The sequence below is a fragment of the Pseudorca crassidens genome, chromosome 13, assembly GCF_039906515.1.
Source record: "Pseudorca crassidens isolate mPseCra1 chromosome 13, mPseCra1.hap1, whole genome shotgun sequence".
In the NCBI taxonomy this organism is placed as follows: domain Eukaryota; kingdom Metazoa; phylum Chordata; class Mammalia; order Artiodactyla; family Delphinidae; genus Pseudorca; species Pseudorca crassidens.
Window position 1 is genome coordinate 81,505,609 of NC_090308.1, and position 9,232 is coordinate 81,514,840.

The window sequence follows — 9,232 nt, forward strand, 5'->3', positions numbered from 1 at the left end:
GCACGGGCGGGAGCGAGGCGCGAGGATGGGCAGAGGGCGAAGGGCAGAAGCGGGCGCAGGGGGCGCGGGCAGGAGGAGTGCGGGGCGGGGGCCAAGGCCGGGGGGCCGGGGGCACCGGGTGGCGGGGGCAGGAGTGAGGGCACGGGGGACAGCGGCTCCGCACCCCGAGCGCGTCCGCACTGCCGTCCCCACCGACCTTCAGCCGCCCGGCGCCGGCTCCCACCCGAGCGGCCGGTGAGGGCCGGAGCGGCGAGGGCGGACCGGGCGCAGAGGAGGCCGCTTCCCGCCGGGCCCGCGGGAAGGACAAGGAGGGGGTCGCGGGGGTCGCGAGCTGGGACCGGAGGACGTTGGCGGCTCACCTCTCGCCCGGCTCGGCCTCCGCCGCCGCCCGTCGGACGAAGGAGCCCGTGGTGTCGCTGCAAGAAGGCGGCCCCGCCCGGGTCAGCACCATCCCGCCGCGGGCCCCTCACCTCGCCATCGTAGCACCGCAACCTCCGCCGCTGAGGAGCCGGCTCGTCAACGCCGCCCGACGAGCGGCCCAGCGCGGCCAGCGAGCATGCGCAGTCGCCCGGTCCCGAGGGAGCCCGGCCGGCTGCGCTACCTGGGAGCCACAGGTCCCGCCGCGCGGCCCCGCCCCCGTCCGCCCTCCCCTCTCCAAGCGAGGCCCCGCCCCCCAGGCCTGCGCCCCGCCCCCCGCGCGCTCCGAGCGCCCGGGCAGCCGCTCCAGCTCCAGAGCCGACTGAGATTTCGAGAGCTCTGTCCGCCCTATTGGGCTCCCGCTCCCAACCTCCCGCGAGAACGGGACGTTTGCGTCAATAAAAAGCGCGAGCGTCTTGGAAGTGCTCGGCTGCGGGTGTGAGGAGGTTGAGCGCCTTGGGAATGGTACCCTGCGGCGGGTGAGGAGAGGGAATGCGGGGACTTGAGCTGTATTTCTCACAGCGTCCTTCGTTCTTCTCTCTTCCTCACCTCCTGCCTGCGGTCCGGGATGAAGAGCGCGGTCCCCGCGCTGGTCACTCTGCGCAGCAGGAAGGGAAGGGACAGCTGCCGTTGGAGACTCGGTTGCTGCATTTTAAGGGGGGGGGGGCAGGTGTCCGTGTTGCTATGGTTACTGCTCGGTTACTGATGCCGAAAAGGGCTGGAGGGCAAAGTGAATATACCTCTTAGGTTCCATGAACGGAGCCCGTGAAGGATAATCCTTAAGTGATCTACTTCACTCACCCCAGTTTCTGAACCTAACCCAGAAGAACCTTTTGTGGTGCGGAAAGCTCAGTGTGTTACAAAAGCAAAGTTGAAAAGAAGGAAGTTGCGGCTGCGGCGGGTATTTTACAACTGAGGGGGGTGGATGATGGTGAGGGTGTATAACAATATGAGTGTGCTTAATAGCACTGAAATATGTACTTTTAAAAGTGCTTTAAATGGGGGCGGGGGAGAGATAAATTAGGAGTTTGGGATTAGCATATACACACTACTATATATATAAAACAGATAAACAATAAGGACCTACTGTATAGCACAGGGAATTATACTCAATATTTTATAATAACCTGTAAAGGAAAAGAATCTGAAAAAAGATATGTATATAAATCTGAATCACTTTGCTGTGCACCTGAAACTAACACATTATAAGTCAACTATACTTCAACAAAAAAAGTGATTAAAATGGTAAATTTTATGTATATTTTATCACAATAAAAATGAATTGGAAAGAAAAAGGTTTGTGCACTGATTTGGGAGTAAAACCGATGCCTTGTAGCTTAGACCAGCAGTCCCCAACCTTTTTGGTACCAGGGACCAGTTTCCTGGAAGACAATTTTTCCACAGACGGGGGCGGATGGTTTTGGGATGATTCAAGTGCATTACATTTATTGTTCACTTTATTTCTATTATTACATTGTAATATATAATGAAATTATTATACAGCTCACCATAATGCAGAATCACTGGGAGCCCTGAGCTTGTTTTCCTGCAACTAGATGGTCCCATCTGGGGGTGATGGGGACAGTGACCCCCGATGTGTGTTGCTTATGTCCAGTCTACTCCGTAAGATGCAACTTGTCACTTGCCACTCACAGATCGGGTTTTGATATGAGTCTGCAAGCAATTGATTTATTAGGGTCTCTGTGCAGTCAAACCTCTCTGCTAATGATAATCTGTATTTGCAGCCGCTCCCCAGTGCTAGCATCACCGCCTCAGCTCCACCTCAGATCATCAGGCATTAGATTCTCACAAGGAGCATGCGACCTAGATGGCTCAAATGCGCAGTTCACAGTAGGGTTTGTGCTCCTATGAGAATCTAATGCCACCGCTGGTCTGACAGGAGGCGGAGCTCAGGCAGTAATGCGAGCCATGGGGAGCGGCTGCAAATACAGATGTAGCTTCACTTGCCGCCCGCTGCTCACCTCCTGCTGTGCGGCCTGGTTACTAACAGACCAGGGACTGGTGCCAGTCTGTGGCCCAAGAGTTGGGGACCCCTGGCCTAGACCATTTGGGGGACAGGTTTTGAATATAATTTAACCTCTGGTGTTTCTTTGTGTTACTATGTCTTGTTAACATGACTGTAAGTGCCTTGTTACCCTAAGATAACCAGTATATTAGCATTTGCATGAATGGCTTGCTTTCCTGGTTCCTAATCTCTGTCTTTTAAAAAAATGGCCAAATAGCATTTTACTATCCTTACACGTAAAGTTTTTTTTGTTTTGCGATTTGAATTGTAGCCTCACAACTGAAGGCCTTTTCCTATTTTTTTTCTTTTTTTTTTTTTTTAGCTCTGGCTCTCTTAGGAAAATGTCCTAAATATCCAATAGTTTGCAGTTCCATATCTATGTCTTCCCTAAAATTCACCCTGTGCCAAGATTCCTTCCCTATTAATGTATTCTTTTTGTTCAAATCACATTTTTAAAATACCTATGTGCCAGAGAGCATACTAATCTTGGAGGATACCAACATGAATAAAACAGAACATGGGTGGAGTGTTTACATAACTGCCTTATGATGTGATGTGTGTAGTGCAGAGATGTGTGCACAGGGAACTACTGGAGCTCAGAAGAGGATTAATCCAATTTAGGTTGGGAGAGGTCATGAGTCAAGAAAGACTTCCAGGAGGAAATGATTCCAGAGAGTTAATGCAGTGGAATATATGTGTGTATGGGGGGGGGGAGGGAGGAGGAATAGAGGAGGAAAAGATCGCTTAAACAAAACCACGCAACAAGAAACTGATCTTTGCACAGAACTAAGACTAAGCAATTTGGTGCCACAATTTGGGGGTGTGACGCTAGACAACCAGGCAAAGATCAGATCATGGTGAGCCTTTGAAGGATTTCAAGGAAAGATCAATTTAGTATTTTTTTCATTACCTAGTCAATGTATGCCAAGCACTGTGCTAGTTACTAGGGTACAGGAGGTTTAAGAGTCACTCCTAACTCTCAGGGAGTTTACAATCTAGTAAGGGGAGACAGGCACCTCTAAAGTCAAAAAGTTGTACCAAGGAGTTAAAATTGGGGTAGGCAGAAGGTTGGTTGGGAGTCCAGAAAAGGAGCTCCCTTCTAACTAACCTAGAGGTTTAGACAAGACTTCCTGGAAATGATTTGTCAATAGAAGAATACTCTCTTAAAATTAGAAAAACTATGATATCTCCTGACATACAGACTATTAGAGTGCAGAATGCGTTGATCTAGGCATCAGTTTACCTGGTTCAAGTTCTAGATCTGCAATACACTGTGTAATCTGAAGAGTCTGTGTAATCTGTGTAATCCTACCTTCTGTAGGTCTCAGTTTCTCTCATAACAAGAGAATCAGATTATATGGTATCTAAAGTCTTTTAGAAAATTTGTGACTCTAAATTTACATCCCATTTATCTCCCAAGGTTTTGAGTCAGCCTCTATGCTGCTAATTAACATTTTTGTGTCACACTTAACACACTTAACGTTTAAGCTAAGTTTTATGTTATATGTGTCATTTTCTATCCAAGCTATGCATGCTCAAAGGATGCAAAGTTGGAATCCTTTCTATCCTGTGGTTTACTATCTATGGTTTACATGATTTCACTTTGGCATAGAATGTATTTGAATCTTTACTAAACCCTTCTAACTGTAGTATTCTCTTAACTGGAGTATTCCTTCTGGGGCAGTCACTCTTGTCTCCATGTAAAATATAGATTTAATCATTTGCAGACATTTGGGAAAGTGCCTACAGTACTCAAGGTAAGTTTTTTAAAGGTTATATAATCTTAACAAATATGAGATGGGGCAAAAAAAAAAGTTTCATTACAGGACTTCCTTCATGGTTTAGTAACAACTACAAACCAGAAGGACAAATGTATTACTTCACAACTTAATGTCATAACATTATTTCATGACTTAATAGCCATGGTCTTTCTGGAGGAATCACAATATAAAACTCAATTACCAAGTTTTTCTTCCCTGTAGTGTAATAGCAAACCCTCAAAAAAAAAAGTTTCCTTCCTTCCTTCCTTCCTTCCTTCCTTTCTTTCTTTCTTTTTAAACTGATAATGTTGTTTGCTTCTGAGGGAAACTTGGAGAGCTGGGCTTTTGGTGAGGGAAGGGAAAGGACTTTATATAGTATATTCTTCTAAGTTCAAAGCTAGCAAATGTATTAAAGAAAAAAATGTTTGAATCTATGTTAAATGATACAGTTTTTTAAATTGTACACAGACTTTAATGATGATATTACAGAAAAGAAAACCTTGATAGCTACATAATCGATTAAAATACAAACAAGTGTTTGCTGTACAGTGTGAAAGGGGTAAACAGTGACTCCTTGGTTGCAGCTCCGATGATCTGGATTTCCTAAAGACAGAGTGTCTGCTTGGATCACTCAGAGATAATGTGTCAGACAGAAGGTGTTCCCTCCACCACCATCCCACCGATTCATTCCTGTGAAGTATAATTATCTAGCATCATGTGACAGTAATGAAATTATTTCTGAATTATTCTCTTCCTCATATGCTAGAAGTATAACATGATTTTTAAAAAGATAATATTTACACTAGATGCCATTTGATCTGTGATAGCAAACATATTAGGGCAACTATCTCACTCTTCTAATGACTCACATTTTTATCTCAAGTCATGATCCTTAACTCCAGTCACAAAACTTCTTTCTGCTTCATGTCAGGCCCTGTCACTGAGGTATCCTGTCGAGTCCTGTTACTCAACACATCCCAGACTCATCCTGCTCTCCTTTCCCCATCACACACAGCTCCATCTCCCTACCAACCTTCTACTGTCTGTTAATGACCCTCCTCCCCTCCCATTTACCTAAGCCCGGAACCTCACAGCTGTATTTGCAACTTTATGGATTGAATACATAATCAAAAAATCAAAACAGTTTTCTAATATCTGTGACCTTATACCTTTGCATAACTTTCTTTTCTAGCTTCCTGATCTATAAGTTGGGTATCATAATAAGAAGCTGCTTCACGAGAATGTTTTGAAATTATTACAAAGATCTTTTACAAAAAAAAAAAAGGTATACATTTCTGATTATTCCTGGCACTGGCAGGAATAATAAGTCATGGAAGATTAAGGGATGAATCGAACTTATAATGTGTCCATAATTAGTGTTTAATTTCCTCTTGAAAAGCAACAGATACAATTCTAAACTCCTATGTCAATTTGAAGACCATAGAGAATGCAAAATTAACTTCACATGTTTAAAATGTCTTCAGTGGAAAACTCTTCTTTCCACTTCTTAGTTTCTGCATTGGGAACATTGATGGGAATGCAATAGAAAGAAAAAAAACTACAATAAAATCATTTTTCTGTATTATAGTTGTCATTATGTTTTATTTTTTTCTTGGGTAACTACCAAATTTATTTATCCTTAGATTTATTTGAAATGTGTAACAGTTGCCAAATTTGTCTCGGGTATTGAAAATAAAAGCTTCTTTGTATTAGGGAATATGAATTTCATTCATTATTTCCATTGTTTTTAAAAGCTACCACTACTTTCAAATTATTCAGAAAAAAAGTAGTTTAAAGTGATCTGGGAGATGAGAAAATAGTTAGCCTTTGGGTGATTCTATTTGTAGAAACTCCTTTAAGAGAACATATGCCTTTGTACTTGCTTTTACAAGTTAAGGAAAAATGTTCTTGGCAGTTGCTTTTCTTTTTTCTTGCTTTATCACCATGTAGGATGTAGGAATTAAAAGCTGACAGAGGATTTTATTAAGTTACTCCTGTAAAAAATATCTTCTACTAATTTTTAGCTGGTTTAAAATGATTGTATAAATAGTATATTGTCAAGATTGAAATTTGTAGATGAAAATTTTACAAGTGCTAAAGCAAAACTTTATTAGGTTTTAAAAATAGTTTATTGAGATACAGTTGACAAAAACTGCACTTATTTACCATGTACAATTTGGTACGTTGATGCTTGTAAAATCATCACCATAATCAAGGTAATGAACATATTCACAAGCATGAGAAGTCTCCTTGAGCCTCTTGGTAACCCTATATCCTGTCCCCTTCCCTACCCACGCCTATCCCTAGGCAAGCACCAAACTACTTTATTTCACTATAGGATAGATTTCATTTTCTAGAATTTTATATGAATGGAATCAATCATACAATGCCTACCCTTTTGTCTGACTTCTTTCTCTCAGCACAATTATTTTGAGATTCATCCATGTTGTTGCACATACCAATAATTCACACCTTTTTACCATTCAGTAGTAGTCCGCTGGGTTAGTCAGCTCTGGCTGCCATAACAAAACACCACAGACTGGGTGGCTTAGACAACAGAAATTGAATTCCTACAGTTCTGGAGGCTGGGAAGTCCAAGATCAAGGTGCTGGCCTGTTTAGTTCCTGGTGAGAGCTTTGTTCTTAGCTTGCAGAAGGCTGACTTCTTGTTGTGTCCTTACATGATGGAGAGAAAAAGAGGGATCTCTTCCTCTTCATACAAGACCACCAATCCTATTGGATTAGGGTCCCACCCTTTTGACCTCATTTAACCTTAAATACCTCCTAAAAGTCCTGTCTCCAAATACAGTCTTGCTGGGGGTTAAGGGCATCAATGTAGGAACTGATGGTGGTGGTGGCATGATCCAGTTTGGACTATTACAAACAAAGCTGCAATGAATGTTTTTACATGTACTTGTATGGACATATATCAATACTTTCATTTCTCTTGGATAATACCCAGGAATGGAATGAATGTGTCATATGGTAGGTGTATGTTTAATTTTTAAAGAAACAGTCAAACTGTTTTCCCACTGATTTGTACTAATTTACATTCCCACAAGCAGTGTTTGAAAGTTTCAGTTACTTTACATCCTCAACATGGTATGGTCAATCTTTTTAATGCTAGTATCCTAATAAGTATATAATGATATCTTACTGTGGTTTTAATGTACATTTCTCTAATAACTAATGTCTGGAGGGAGCATTTTTGTCATGAGTTTTTTTGTCATCATGTAACTTTGGCGAAGTGTTTGTTTAAATCTTTCACACATTATGTTATGGGTTGTTTTCTTGTTATTGATTTCTGAGAGTTCTTTATATACTCTGGATATATTGTACATTTTTTTTTTTTTTGCTAAGCAAGCAAATAGTATGTTTAATGTATTTATGCCAAATCTGAACTCTTGGTTTTATGTATTCATTTTCTTATTACTTTCTAATATATTAATTTCTATCATTATTTTTTAATTAATTAATTTTTAAAACATCTTTATCAGAGTATAATTGCTTTACAATGGTGTGTCAATTTTAGTGTACATTCTTTAACAGACAAGTGATTTGCAAATATTTTCTGAGTCTGTGACTTGTCTTTGCATTCTCAACAATATCTTTTGAAGAGCAAAAGCTTTAAGTTTGACAGCCTATTTTATCAATTTTTTTCTTTTATGAATTGTGTATTTGGTGTCATAACTAGTAAGTTTTTCTCTGATTCAAGGTCACAAAGATTTTCTCCTATGTTTTGTTATAAAAGTTTAACATTTAAATCTAAAATCCACTTTGAGTTGTTATATATGGTATGAGATATGGATTGATGTTCTCTTTTTATTTTTTGCATGTAATAATCCATTTGTTCCAGCACCATTTGTTGAAAAGACTATTCTTTTATTTGTTCCAAAGCTGCATTTTATTTTATTTTTTTAAACATCTTTATTGGAGTATAATTGCTTTATAATGGTGTGTGAGTTTCTGCTGTATAACAAAGTGAATCAGCTATGTGTATACATATATTCCCACATCTCCTCCCTCTTGTGTCTCCCTCCCACCCTCCTTATCCCATCCCTCTAGGTTATCACAAAGCATCAAGCTGATCTCCCTGTGCTATGCGGCTGCTTCCCACTAGCTATCGATTTTACATTTGGTAGTGTATGTATGTCCATGCCACTCTCTCACTTCGTCCCAGCTTACCCTTCCCCCTCCCCGTGTCCTCAAGTCCATTCTCTACATCTGCCTCTTTATTCCTGTCCTGCCCCTAGGTTCTTCTGAACCATTTTTTTAGATTCCATATATATGTGTTAGCATATCGTATTTGTTTTTCTCTTTCTGACTTACTTCACTCTGTATGACAGTCTCTAGGTCCATCCACCTCACTACAAATAACTCAATTTTGTTTCTTTTTATGGCTGAGTAATACTCCATTGTATATCTGTGCCACATCTTCTTTATCCATTCATCTGTCGATGGACACTTAGGTTGTTTCCATGTCCTGGCTATTGTAAATAGAGCTGCAATGAACACTGTGGTACTTGACTCGAAAAGACTATTCTTTATCCATGGAATTGCCTTCACACCTTTGTGGAAAAATCGTGTTGATATATATATGTCTATTTCTTTTTCTTTTCTTTTTTTTTTTTTTTTTTGTGGTATGTGGGCCTCTCACTGTTGTGGCCTCTCCCGTTGCGGAGCACAGGCTCCAGACGCGCAGGTTCAGCGGCCATGGCTCACGGGCCTAGCTGCTCCACGGCATGTGGGATCTTACTGGACTGGGGCATGAACCCGCATCCCCTGCATCGGCAGGCGGACTCTCAACCACTGTGCCACCAGGGAAGCCCATGTATGTCTACTTCTGAACTCTGTTCTTATTCTAGTTTCTTAATTGAAAATGTATAATTTGAGAACTCTTTTTCTTTTCTGTATAGGTGTTTAGTAGTATGATTTCCCCCCCCTAAATACCGCCTTAGCTTTATCCCACAAATTTTGATCGTGTTTGTTTTCATTGTCATTCTTTTAAAAATACTTTCTAATCTCCCATT

General features: G+C 41.5%; 1 protein-coding gene across 11 annotated transcripts in view; it reads right to left on the reverse strand.

Moving 5' to 3' along the window:
* The window catches only part of FAM135A (family with sequence similarity 135 member A), a 123,498-nt gene extending 122,868 nt beyond the window's left edge, over nucleotides 1-630 (reverse strand). For 5 of the 11 annotated variants that reach the window (XM_067702856.1, XM_067702855.1, XM_067702859.1 and 2 more), the window contains exon 1: nucleotides 360-630. The gene's annotated coding sequence lies outside the window, so the exon portion shown is untranslated. The remainder of the gene's footprint in view (nucleotides 1-359) is intronic. The other 6 variants (XM_067702863.1, XM_067702858.1, XM_067702862.1 and 3 more) reach the window with 2 other exon arrangements.
* Between the last annotated feature and the right edge of the window lie 8,602 nt (nucleotides 631-9,232).